Below are 14013 nucleotides of genomic sequence, written 5' to 3'. Positions count from 1 at the left end.
GAATGCCTAGGTCGGTAGTCCTTGACATTGGCTTACAACAATTTGGTACACTGTAAGCACATCAGAACAGTGCCCAACAATTGCCTGAAAAAACAATACAGAGAAATACCAGGTTTATTTTCTTCATCTGTTAGAAACTTTGTACCAACATACCCATATCATTGGACATGTAATCTGATAGGGCCAGCTTGCAGGTTAGCAAGTATTCCTTTCTCACCAGTGAATAATGAGAATTAACGTAGTTTAATCTATCAGGTGATAGAAGTGTCATCTAAGTAGCTGAATATTTTGTGTTCCTCCTGAAGACAGTGTGATTTTAAGCCTGTTTATGTAAGATGCCTTGAATAAACTTGTTTCCCTTCAGAAGATATTTATATTTCCTAACTGCAGTCTTACCAATTACTTCTATGTAACAAAAGCCTCAGACTGTAAAAAAATTAAAGCTAAGCACATTTTCAGAGTTGTTCTCCTGTTTAGTCATCACATTTTGGGAACAAAATGTTGGCTGTTGGTTAAAGAGGAAATATCAGAAATACCATATGCAATGAGGTTCCCAAAATGGTAGCTGGTAGCAGCAGCAAAGTGCTTTCACTGACGCAAAACCAAAAATCTTAATCCACATGGGCAAATTAAATGCCATTTTTACTAACTGCAGCTAGTATACAGCATAAAATCATCTTTGTTCTCTTTCTTATATTTGCCATTCATATCTGCCTTTCCCTTTCTTCATACCTGCCTTTCCCTTTCTGTTCCATTCTTTTTCTTGATGATCACTCTTGTTATTTTAGTGTTCAAAAATTCTTTCTATTGTTCCACTTTACCTTACTTTCAGATCAGTCTAGAACTCACTGCTTACATGTTTTCAAACAACAACCATTCTGCTCTTGAAAAAAGCTGAGGTGCAAAAGCAAAAGAAAAAACCAAGACAAAACAAAAAAAATCCCCACAAGCTAACTTGCAACTATTTCAGTTTCACAAAGTGGGCAATTTGAGATGTTTACACTGCTGAAAGAGGGAAATTTTTTAAAGAAAAGTTTAAAATTTTGTATACTATTTCAAAACAAAGTAAGAATGATTAGCTTTACTTTACCCTTGCAAAATAATTATCTAGGGTTTACAGAGGCCAGTCTGGCCTGGATTACTGTTTGAAAATATCCCTTGCTCATAAAATCAGTATCATGGCTAATGTGAGTCTACTTAAGTGACTCTTCATGAGTCATTTAAGTGACTACTTAAATTATCTACTTAAGTTATTTTGATGTTCATTTCTGCACAAGATTACCATTAAAGTCATAGAAATAATGCTACTAGATAAGCCAGTGAACCTGCTGTTTCCAGAAGCACCTGTAAAAAAGAAAATCCTTCAAAGGACGTTGTAAGAAGCCCTGATGTGACAAGTTCTAGAACTGTCTGCCCATGTGGGAATTTTCTTTTAATTACGGAGAATTAATTATTTTTACATTTAATTCTTAGATTTGATTTCAGTTGTTTCAAGTTTCTCCTTCTACATCCATACAAAAAACATATTATCAGTGACAAATGTGCAATTGTTGAGAATGTAAAATTTAATTTTGCTTGAACTTTTATAAGACATACACATTTTATCTTACTAAGTAAAAAGCCTTTTGAAATACAGATATAGAAATATTTTGGGTAGTATGAAACAGTCCAAAATGTAAGAAAACCACCATGGGCCTAATCCCCCAGATTTTCAATGTGACAATGAAAAATACAGAAAAATACAGGACTTTTGATTTATTTTGTAGTAGGAGGCAGGGAGGGGAAAAGCATTACCAAATATTGAATGTTTTTATGTGCAGCAAGACACAGAATCCATAGCATTTCTATCCATTTAATTTTGTACTTAGGAGTCTTCTACCCTGTTAAAAATGCATACAGAAAATACTATTCCATATACTAGCACAAATATAATTAGCACATACTAGCAAAAAAATATTTTAACCAGCACCAATAAAGAGTAAGCACAGCATGGTCACCAAATTATAAAAGTCACCAAGACATATAATAAGAAATGAAGGCAGAGAGCAGATCATACTTCCCATCTCTGGACTGCACACACGATCAATAATTAGCTTGTCTACAATTCTTAGTGGGAAGGACTAACACAACAGACTTATACTGAGGTATACAGCTGACCAAAAGGAGACCCAGGAGAAAGAAAATAACCATCTGACCACTTCTTCCATTTTCTGTCCAGAATTCAACCTCCCATGCTCTGCAACATCTTTACAGCATCCACTAAATGTCTTGGAAGATCTCCTAGAAGGGCAATGGAGAGCATTAACTCTGATCACCCATCCCACGAAAGGGGTTTTCATAGATCACACCGTGCCATCCTGTATATTTTTCTACAGTGGAATAATTGAGACATAAAATTATATTTCAAGAGAGTTGCTGAATGTGTTTGAAGATTGTGAACTTGTGTGAAGGAAAAAAATTGTACATCTTTTTCAAGCTCATTCAGGCTACTCAGTGAAGCTGTCTGGAACTGAAGGAAGAGCAATGGAAGCATTAAAATTAGTGAAATGTAAACAAAATGCAAATTAAATACTAAAACTTTGTTAATAAATCAATTAGCAGCTTCCTGACTTTTGGGTTGGGGGTTTTTTTGTGGTTTTATTGTTGTTTTTACTGTTATCTGTTGGATTACAATCAACTACAATAAAAGTTGAAGCAATCTTTGAACAGACCAGCCCTTCCACACAGCAAAACAGTCATAACTGTCCTTCTACTAGCAATGCCTCACACAACTTCCTTACTGCCGGGATAACCATACCACTGTAGAAATAGGCAAGCATAAAGGGAAGAAAGGAAAAGCAGAAAGGAAACTGGGAAACACAGAATTTTTTAAAAGCAAGGTGATTCAGTACATATTCTGTATGTTTTCTCCCAATCCCAATTTTTTTACATGTTTGAGTACTGTCTGAAGTATCATTTTTTTATTCCTTTTAAGAAATAAGGTTCCAAACTTTAACAGGAATTAGACCACAACCTATAACCAGCTCCCCAGGACTCCTTCCTGGCCTGCAGACCTTGCTACAGATCTGCTCTGTTCTCCACTGCTCTCTTCTGTCCAGCCGCTGAGCCTCATTTTAGTTTTTGGCGGCTTAACTGCCCACCTCAGCAGACACTGCCTTCACTGCACTCTTTGCTATGATTCTGACCCTTGGATGAGGCTTTCCTTTACCAGCTGGAGTTCTCTCTCATTCTTAGGACTTCAGTGAGGATCTGCTCTTTGCCAGTTCTCAATAGGTTAATCCAGCTACCCATTATTCCTTCTCAAATTTAGTTTTTAACTTACTTTTGTGCTCTTACACAGTGACAATTTATTCACACAAATGGTAGTTACCCCTATGCTACAGCATTCAGCTGTGTCTCTCTGCCCTTGACAAATATTTACTGCCCCTTCTGCATACCCAGGAAGACTCATCCATTCCCTGGCACAACCCTCTACACCTACACTCAGCTTGGCTCTACACATTGCCGTACATGTGCTGTTTCTGAGCACATTCTTTTCCCCACACTCCCTCAATCACACCCTCTTCATCCTCTAGTACTCTTCAACTTTTACAGCACAAATATATTACTCACCAAGCTGAAGTTTCAAGTTGTGTTAGATGTGAATGTTACCAAGTAAGAATGATGAAGGTCAGTGGGTTAAGAGTTTTTTCTTCTGGCTGCAGAAAGAAAAGGTGGACTGTGCATTAGTCAGCAGATGATGAAGCAGAACCATCCAATGGTTCACCTGAAAAGCCAAATATGAAAGAACATCCTGTTTGAGTTTATCTCATACCCACATTGAACAGGTGCTCCAGTGTTCTTATGATGAAATAACATTATCTAAGTAGCTGGATTCATAAAGTATTACTCAAAAAGAAAATATATGAAAGTATCGTTTCTTTATATCATTTTACATTCAAAACTGGGTTTAGTATTTAAAGTCTATTCCCTAAGAAAACCAATGAGGTAATATACTGTACATCAAGTTGAAGCTCATAATGTGGCAAATGCTTGACAGCTATAGACATGAAAGATTTCTTCAAATGTCTTCCAGGACAGCAAAATTATGGTTGCATCTGTAGAAGTTTACAGTTCTTAACATAAGCATGAATTTTAGAGATTTATCTACTAATTTAGAAATTAATCTACTGAAGCAGTTTCTCTGCATGAATCAAAATCACTGCAACAGGAAAGTCAGTAAAAGAACAAATGTTACCTTCAAATAAACTACCAATTCTGTATAATGCATGCACACAGTATTCGAAAACTGTTGAGAATGGGTAGTGTCAGCATCAATTTTAAATTTTTATAGTAAATTACTTGTACTACATGTTCATTCTTTGTAATTTAGACTTATTATAAAAGAGGCCTGTACACTGAGTTCAACTGGGGACAAGCTGAGTGGCAGACATTACTTCATAGTTAAAAGCGACTGCTCCAGTGCTGTTGAATGAGGAAAGCATGCCACAGGAGGCAACACAATACAATTCATATGTAATTATTAGTAATTTTCAGAGGTCTAGAATGAAATGGTTTTATGAGCTCTAATACTGGGGCAAGAGTACACATCAAACTCACAACACTCTTATCACGCATAATACCGATTCCGCAACTGGATCTATTCAGGTCCCTTTCACATACATGAAAGGCCCAAAAGACTTTAGCAGACCTTTGACAAAGTCCGTCCGGCAGCAGGCTAGATATAAATACTACATAACACTGATACAAGGTAAAAAGAAAAAAAAGATTAAAGGAAACATCACTGAGGTGATCAGAGAAAATCAGAAAAGGAAAGGGAGACAAAGGCTAAAAAGCACATGCTCGCCATTTGTATTACAGAATTTTTATTCATGTGTTCAGTTTTTACTTATTTTACTGGACTTTGTTTGGTGCCACTTACAATGCATCTCTAGAAATTATCTGCACTTTTGGTCCTACTATCAGGGGAAAACCAGTACCCATTTGCAAAAAGTCCAAGTATTCAATTGCAAAATCTGGTTTCAGCCACATTTCAAGGCAAGTATCTTGACTCTAATAGATGATTTCAAAAGACATGTCACCACTTTGAATAGCAACAAATTTGCAGTTGCAAATACAACTGACCTTTTAGCATTTCCATAATCGGGATATGACTTGCAAAGCCTATGCCTTCTAAATAATCTAAACTAGATTTGTCCTCAGTCAAATTCTAAATCCTCTTTTAAACTTAATTTAAACCACAATATCTTCTTTTCTTTTAAAACTCAAATTGACAAGATCTGTAGTAAAGTACTGTCATTGGTGGATCATTCTTACAAGCTTCCTGCTAATACTAGCAATCCATGGGATATGTTTAATCCATGAGATCTTTGGCCTCTTCCTAGGATTAGTGTTCATTATTCAGGCAGAAGTAGAGTGGCAAACACTGAGCCACAGAAATCAGGTCTATAATTATCATAAGGAAAAAAAAGAAAATGTTGTTTGTGACATCTTTTATGCTTCCAGTAATGCATTGCTATTGCCAGAATTTTCTTTCCTATATAAAGACGCCTTATCTAAACTCTTAAAAATAGTAACAGTAAGGTTCAGGAAATAATATAAAAATCATAAGAAAGTTAGATCTTTTCCATCCTGTGAGAAATACTAAAACTGGCTACTAAAATTATAATTAAGGAAGAATTAACCCTAATCCCAGGGTTCAAATTTAGTATAAAATTTATATACATGTAACTTAAGGAGATACACTTTTAAGAAATTTTACATTTTTTTCACCTACCCTTTGTCCACAGTGAAAATATTAAGTACTCATTCAGAAGAATCAGTTTTAATTTAATCAGAAATTTTACTCATCTATTACTATTTTATCCCAGTAAAAGCAATATTAAAACTTATGTTAAATGGAAAATGAAGATTTTTAAAATCAAATTTTAATTCTAAATATGCATAACACTGCTAAAACTTTGTAACTCCTCTACACTCCACTTCATCTGTTGAGAATGACGATGAACTCAGCAGCATCCCTGAAAACTCATAAGCAGAGTCACATAAGTAAGGAAGCATTGAGATAAAGCTGAAAAGAATATCTTAGGAAATCTTATTATAAAGATAGAGCTACAATGTCATAATGTAAGTCAACTAAGATTACATGAACAGTTCTATGTAATATGGTCAGTGAAGTAAAGTTACAAAGCTTGCACAAGCATAGTGGAAGGATGGAATTTGTTGTGTTAGTTATTTAATTTAATAGGACAACAAATGAAGTAGTATAGCAAAGGTAGAATAATAATTAAAAAAGTATCCTTCAGATGACTGACAAGGCCATAACCTGAAGAGGCATTGTCTATCAATACTAGCAACAGGCAGACCGGATAAGTCCTAAAACAATAACAAAACTTCTCTCTTCTTCCTGAGAAACACTTAATTACCAGAGTAGAAAACATTTTTATTCTATGGAGGAATCCAAAACAGCTGGATTTGCTCCCAAACTCAGGAAATAGGGAACTTTAATAAAGCAATGGACAGATCAACTTTTACTGTGGTTCAGCTTTACAAGCAGTAAAAAAGCTTTACAAGCAGTAGAAAAGGTATTAATTTACAGCACACTTAGACTAAATACCACTCCCACCAATATTTTATCAGTTGTTACCTGGACAATAGTAAAATCTGAGCCTCATTACACTGAAAGATGTGAAGCTGTTAACACGTCTCAATGACAAGTTGAATTATAGAATCAAACACCCCCAGTCTTTGATTTGAAATTGCCCACATTTATTGTTTCTCAGGATAAAGTTCAGTAATTATTTACTCAGCTTCTACTGGAAACAAACAGTAGTTATTATAAAGTAGTAACTAAAGCCTAATATACTAACTCTGGGGAAACTCCAGGAGGAAAACTTGATTTTATTCTGTGCAACTGCATATTTTATGTAAGTGCATTTTTTTTTTCTTCTGTCTTCCTAAAATTTGGGAAATTGAAATTACTATTAAGAAAAACTGTATCATTGGTGAATGGTTCTCAAGACTACTTCCATATATATAGTGGACCACTATCATACTAGTTGTATGAGAGGAGAAATCCCTAATATTTACAAAAAGAAGCAATATTCAACAGATACTTACCAAAATATGCAATCTAAATAATTCAAATTTAAATAAATGTCAATACTTAAATAATTAACATGGATTGTGCAATAAAGGAAAGCACTCAGAGCATTGGTAAGAATAACAACTAGAAATTCCCTACTTGGCTTTTCCTAATTTGGAGATTACTGGGTCTCAATGCTCCAACCATCCGACCATTCTGATGATCTTTCTCAAGTATGGGTTCTATCCTGAAAAGCTTTCTGGATACAATTTGTCAAGATAAATACAATTCTTCAATAAAACTTTTTTTTTCTAGGGAGAAGAGAACTTGAAGGAGTCCTAGCTAGCTCTAATAACATATTTGTTTGAATCCATCCCCCATACCAATACCATTTGATTGTGGCCATGCATAGAAAACATATTTCACCTGTTCAGAAGTTGAACAACACAACCCAAAGCATATGGAACTCACTAGGCTAAAATCCAGAGCCACCACAGTGATTTCCTACTGCTACCAACATGTACATTTATATGCAAATCTTCTCTTTGCCCACAGACTGTCCTTGCATGATTTTCTATGTGCAAAAACAAACCAGGCACACATCTGTGCCTTTGACCTCAGCAGAGCCCTCAGGCATAGCTTAAATGCTACCTTCTGCTGGTCTCTTAACACCAGGAGGTTCAACTCTTAAATTGCAAACAGCTCTGCTGCATATATTTAGTAACAGTAGCTGAACCACAGTCTGAAACAAAAGCTCTGAAATAAAAGTGATAATACCAGGCCCCACTGTAATTTGACTCCAAAGGCAGTAACACAGGCAGTCATCAAATATCCCCGTATAAGCAGAGCAATGATCAGCTTGCAAGTCTGGATGTTTTCAAGCAGCCCATAATCAATCTTAAGAGTCTTGTAATGGGTCATAAAGATGATAATGACTAACTATGATTAAAAATTCGTGGGCTACCTATTATAAGTCTACTCCACCCATACTGTTGTACAGATCTATCAGTATTTTGGAGTCTTTTCAATCTAAATGATTCTATGATTTTATTATCTACTCTTTTTTAAAGGTATCTTCCAGCAAGAAATGTTAAGCCTGACTAAATGTATAAGGGTCAAGAACCAACATTTTGGAATTAAGTCTTCAGATTAAAACAGTAGAGAGGAACACTCAGTGTTTTTTTATTGCCTTCTCTGCCACCACACCTTTGCAGTAATCACTTTTTCCATTTACCTTTGAAATTCAACCAGATATAAGAGCAAAACTTAGTAACTGCTTACTGTTCATGTAGAATTATCTTTAGCAATTATCACAAGTATTTCTTGAACTCACAGGTACACAAAATAGCTTCCACTGCTATTTAGCACATTTCCTCATAAAACATAGCTTGGTCAAGCCCCAATGTTTCTGCCACAAATTCCTAAGTTTTTCTACAGTCAAAAAAAGATGTGCATTGTCATACAAATGCTTTTGCTAGATTTATACAATGTCATATCAGAAATAGACAGGGTCAAATAGTCAGTAACCTGGCTACACAAACATAACAAAATAAACATAATAAATAAATGACCTGTTCTGTGAGACTCAAGTGCCAAGTCTAGCCAAGAAGACTTTTGCTGGATTAGGAAAGAAGATTGCGTAAATGACATTCTACTCTTCCATTTTTGATGCACTTGATAATAATACAACTCCCCTTTTATTATTAACCTGGCTTTGAATAATTAGGTTCTGCCAGAAAGAGCTACATGGTTTTGATGTAAGGCCACTATAAACTTTTTCCCTCAGCCCATTGCTGGAAAACATACTGCACAGATTTAGCCAAATAGAACATGTGTCCATCTCTTAGCAACTCAGTTCATGGTCCAGTTTCCTCTGCACATTAAACTAGGAAAGTGGAGCAGCTGGTGCTTATCACAGGCTTGCTGCTGCTGCTCTGGGAGTGACAACATCCTAACCACAGGTAGACCTCCAAAACTATTTGGGTTTTTTTGCAGCTTTGAGTAAGTGAAGTCCTATCTTTCCAAGAAGCCCAACTCCTCAAAATCTAGATATAATTTATCCTTTTTTACTCAGGAAACTGAACGAGGACCAACAAAGAACCCCATACTATTACAATCTTCATGGAGCCACACTTCTAATTTTCTTTGCACATAAAGCAGGATTTCACTGCCATCACTGGAAGGCATAACTTTATCACTGAACAAGGCTGATAAGTCATATAGTCTCTCCAAACTACATCCACTTGCACTAAAAATAGTCTACTACCAGAATTAAATCAAAACTTGAATTAAAAAAAAGTGTTATGGCAATGAATTCATAACTAAGGAGGAGTAAATACTAAGGACACAATTGTGAAATGCACCTTTCATGGGAGGAATATTTATGACTATAAAACTAAACAACAGGAGATACCATTAACAAAGCTTTATGGATTTAGGAGCTTAACCCCTAATTTAAGATCACATAATCTCACAGAAAATCTGAAATACCCAACACTGATCTTAATTTCTACTTACTTATTCCATGGAATCTGGACAAATCCTTCAGGTTTTAGATTGTCTCTATGACAAAGATAAAAGAATTTTGTATTAGTTTAAAAAAATCTTCTTCACGTATTTTGAATGAAGTTGAGTATATAACTTTATCATAGAAGCCAAATAATATATGATAAACAATCATTTAAAGTACTACTTTTTCTATTTTGCTAAATGTTCAATTTTAAGCAAATCCAAACCAATCACAGTTCACTGAACACAAAAAAAAAAGCACAAAAAACCAGGCAATTTTCTAAATATAAAAAAATAAACATGGTCAGATGCCTACATTCAAATGAACATAACTGCATTTAATTGATTCCCCCTTTCAATTAAATGGTGACTATTATTCATCCCCATTTATAAGCATTTGATACTAACCCCTATCTTTACTGTCAGGGTCACTTTTACCAGACATCAGAGAAGTGCTGACTATACTTTTTGATAAAAGTCAAGATTATAAAGCTGGACTGGCAGACAGTAATAGTGTAACTGCAGACAATTCATACATGTTATTCAACAACAATAAACTGAAGGAAAAGATATTTGTTGGCAGCTGTAGCAGTGGTCTAGATTCACCTGAAAATTAGGGAGCCCTGTAGATGGTGAATGCAAGCCCTATTATAGCGAACACATATCTGTGTTCTCTTCAAAGTGCAGCTTACAATAGAGTCAGGTGACAATCTGGCTCTAAGGGAAAAGATAATGTGGGACTTACTTTACAAAAGCTTCTTTATGGAGCAGCACGATTTAGAAATATGTAAGTGTTCCATTTTTCAAAGTTCTTCCGTTCAGTGTTTACCAGAAGAGAGTGCATGTGTGAATTGGCAAGCCTTTTGCATATTTTTTGGCACTTAAACATATTTTAAGACTAATGCTGGCATTTCATAACTGCTAAATCATTAAAAAGATAATACTTTAAGTCTGCAGGGAAGCTAGCTTGGCACTGTTCTCACTTGCTTGCTTACCTAGAGTAATTTTTTTCCTGCCAAATATATAAAATCTCAGAAGAATCTCTACTCCCTCCTATTGTATCTTGGTGGAGTAAATCAACTTAAATAAGAACTAACCTAATGAGTCTTTACATTTTCATAAACTAGATGCTCTTACATTCAAATATGTTCAAGATTTTTTTTCTAGGCTAACTGGCCTGGTTGTCAGGCTTACCTTTCCAACCTCAACATTGCAGTTACTGCAGCTTCTGCTGAAATAAAGGCTGGGCTGCAGCTACAAGGCAGCCTTTCACCTGGCCACAGCACAGCTGAATGAGGACCTACTGTTCCAAAAGCCCAGGCTGTGCAGCACTAGAGGGATGCATTCTAAAGCCACTGTTCGCTCCTGAACTTTTGGATTTTTGTGCTGGTTTAGCTGTTGAATAAGAAAGAAATGTTATAAATGTGGCAGAGCAAATGATCATCTAGAATAATTATAACTAAAGATACTGGTTTCCCTAATATGAAGTAATTAATTTGATGTGCTATTTGAAGAGGTGAGAAAAAATCCTAAGTATCCATTCCTCTACAGAACAAATATTAAGTAGAGGACTAAAAGTACCTCCAAAGCAAATATTTCTTTTTTATTAACCATAATAAACTAAGAGTGGCAAAGAAGTCACATAAAACTTGCCAGAACATAGTTATTGAACACTGCAGTTTCTAATCTCAGCAATAAATGTAGGTCAAGGGAACTGGAAAATCTAATTACTCTGTAAATTTTTAAACCTGTTTCTTTCTTCTCAAGGAAAAGAAAATTGTTCCTTTGCATTTAAGCAGACGTCATTTCAAAGTGTAACTACAGATAGGTGGGAAATTATTTTTGCCTGAATGTAGAAGTTTTTGAAACTGCTCTAAAGTATCTGTGCATCCTGGATTGTACTCTCAGCTTTGGTTCACATTTGTACTCAAGGTATCACCAGATACTTCATAAGTACTATAGCTAAAACAAAGTCCAGAGACACTCATCAGAAGAAAAGCAGACCAAAAAAACCCATCACTGAATAAAATAGATCTTTGGTACCACACTGTAGCAGTTCCTTTCAACAATATATCCCATTTGATACCCGCTGTTCATACACCGCATTAAGAAAATACAAAACAATGCATTGCTACAAAACTATTACGAATATGAGTATCTGGTAGCATTGTAAATATTGATTATTCACTGATATGTGACTTTTTCACACAGTTCATTCTGATTTCAGTGTATATACAGACCATATTACTTAGGCTTACAAAAAAAATTGAAAAAAAACCACAAAAACTTTGAAGACTCAAGCCTCCAGATGACTCTAAAAACAAAGGATTGTTTAAGAATCACATTTCCAAACAAAAAAAATATAGCAGTTTCAGGCACTTAAGATGAATTCACAGCACAATGAATCTCAACTTTTGTCTCTCAAAACAAAAAATAAGAACAAAACAAACAAACAAAAAGACCAGGAGCTGTAACTACAGCCAGCCTGCTGACTGGCCCATCTCACAGAGCTCCGTCTTCCAGCCCTTACCTCTGCGATACGTGACAAGGAAACCATGAGTTTCACAACAGATAGATTTGTGTGTTGTGTTCTGATTTGGCAGACAAATGTTTTGTTTGTTTTTGGGGGGTGGGAGGAGTGAGCTGTACAGAAGTGGAAAACCTGGCCTAAGGTCATCTGATCTTTGGACAGTGCTCTCATTAAGTATAAATCCTATTTTTGAACTTCCTCTAATTGCATGAGAGGTGAAGCCTCCCAAACAAACAAAACAAAAAACAACGACAAAAAGTTAATTCAGGAAGATCCATGTTGAAGACTTAAAATGGATTTGTCTTGAAAGGTAAACCCTGAAACAGTAGCTCAAGGAACCACCCAAAGCAAAATTAGTTCTATCCTAGTCTATTTTAAAAAGCAAAAGAATTACAAGATTTTTTTTTGATTTATGCGTTTGATGAATGACATCTACCCAGTTTATAGAGATGTAAGATGTGTCTTTTAAACAGCATGAGAATTCAGCAGACTGTGCCATACTCTCTGCTCTGTATCATGGATAAATTTATGAATACAAGCATCAAAACCATCCCTCAGCATTCTCAAAGTCTTCAGATATCAATTTGGTAACCTTTGAACTAAAAATTTCAGACCCTAATTAGGTATTGGTCCTTCCCTCACATTAAAAAAAGAACAAAACAAAAAACAAAAAACCAAAAACAAAACAAAAAAACCCAATTATTCTGACTGCAGATCCATTAAATTGCTAAAATCATATGTAGCCTAAGGCCTGACTGGTGACATGTAGCAACGAATGAGACCTGGATCTGCACTGAATGAGGAGAAAAAGAAAAACTCTTATCTGCCAATCCATTTGCTAAGTGGCATAAGTGGCAAATAGGCAGGGGCCTTCTTAAAAAAGATATGTTTATACAAGTAACTAATGTGGAAAGGCAAATTAAATACGGAGTTTCTTAATCTCTGGGTGTTTGACTTTACAGCTTATTATAACTTTAACAAAACAATATAACTCAATACAATTGTGCTTTCCTTCCTTCAGCTTTCATGGGTCTAAAGCATGACGTTGCACTGATTCATTGCACTTAGTTCATATTCTGAAGAACAGAAGGTCCAAATTTCACTAAGAACCAGAGCAACCAGTGATGACAAACCAATCTCCCTTCAATGCATGCCATAAACAGCATATAAAAAGTCTGACTTGTTACAGATCAACAAGACTGTCAAAAAATAATCTTAGGATGAAAAAAATAGGTGCTCTGGAACAGCAAGAAACAAGTAGAATAGAAGTTTAAAGCACGTTGGTCCACCCTAAAAGCACAAAAGAGCCTGCTGAGCAGCAAAAAGATTCAGATGAAGGAAAGTTTATGGAAGAGTTAAGATGGGAGATTTTTACAATCACATTTCACCACAATAAGGACACACTACCTTCTGTCTGCCAACACGGCTGAGCGATCTTTCATGCACAAGCACTGAATGCATTGATGGCTGCTTGCAGTTGACAGCAGTCCGGGGGCATTGAAAGGAGTAGCATTTCCTGGTTTTGCTTTTAGATGGCTTTTGTGCGGGTTTTGGGTTTTTTTTGTTTCTTTCGTTTTTTTGTGACAACGGTCAGGTGATAATAAAAGTATGGAGCTAGTAGACTTCTTCCTACCCTGCTGGCAGCCTTCGGAAGGCCTTTTGTCTATCCTTAGCTCGCAAATAATACAAACGAAACAAAACCAGCGTGAGCTGCCCGCACCCCAGCCGGCATGCACCATGTCTTCCAAAACCAAGTTACTTCAAAAAGGGGTTAACTTACACTACTAGAGCTACACTCTTATTACGGCGTTCGAGCCACGTGCACACCCCCTCTACCGCGCAGGGAAAGCCACCCCGCCTCGCACACCTACGCCGGGCTCGGTGCCACGGC

The 14013-nt window shown here is 35.9% G+C and overlaps 1 long non-coding RNA gene across 1 annotated transcript in view; it reads right to left on the bottom strand.

Annotated features, from left to right (window-relative positions):
- The window catches only part of LOC108447572, a 129539-nt gene extending 115532 nt beyond the window's left edge, over nucleotides 1-14007 (bottom strand). The window contains exons 1-4 of the long non-coding RNA XR_001863229.1: nucleotides 13530-14007; nucleotides 10787-10987; nucleotides 9602-9646; nucleotides 3613-3766 (exon numbers count right to left, since the gene is read on the bottom strand). This is a non-coding gene — a long non-coding RNA (uncharacterized LOC108447572). The remainder of the gene's footprint in view (nucleotides 1-3612; nucleotides 3767-9601; nucleotides 9647-10786; nucleotides 10988-13529) is intronic.
- Nucleotides 14008-14013: the final 6 nt, after the last annotated feature.

This window comes from Corvus brachyrhynchos, unplaced genomic scaffold, assembly GCF_000691975.1.
Source record: "Corvus brachyrhynchos isolate BGI_N302 unplaced genomic scaffold, ASM69197v1 scaffold56, whole genome shotgun sequence".
Classification (NCBI taxonomy): domain Eukaryota; kingdom Metazoa; phylum Chordata; class Aves; order Passeriformes; family Corvidae; genus Corvus; species Corvus brachyrhynchos.
The sequence above is the reverse complement of the archived record's forward strand: the minus strand, read 5'-3'. Positions and strand labels throughout refer to the sequence as shown.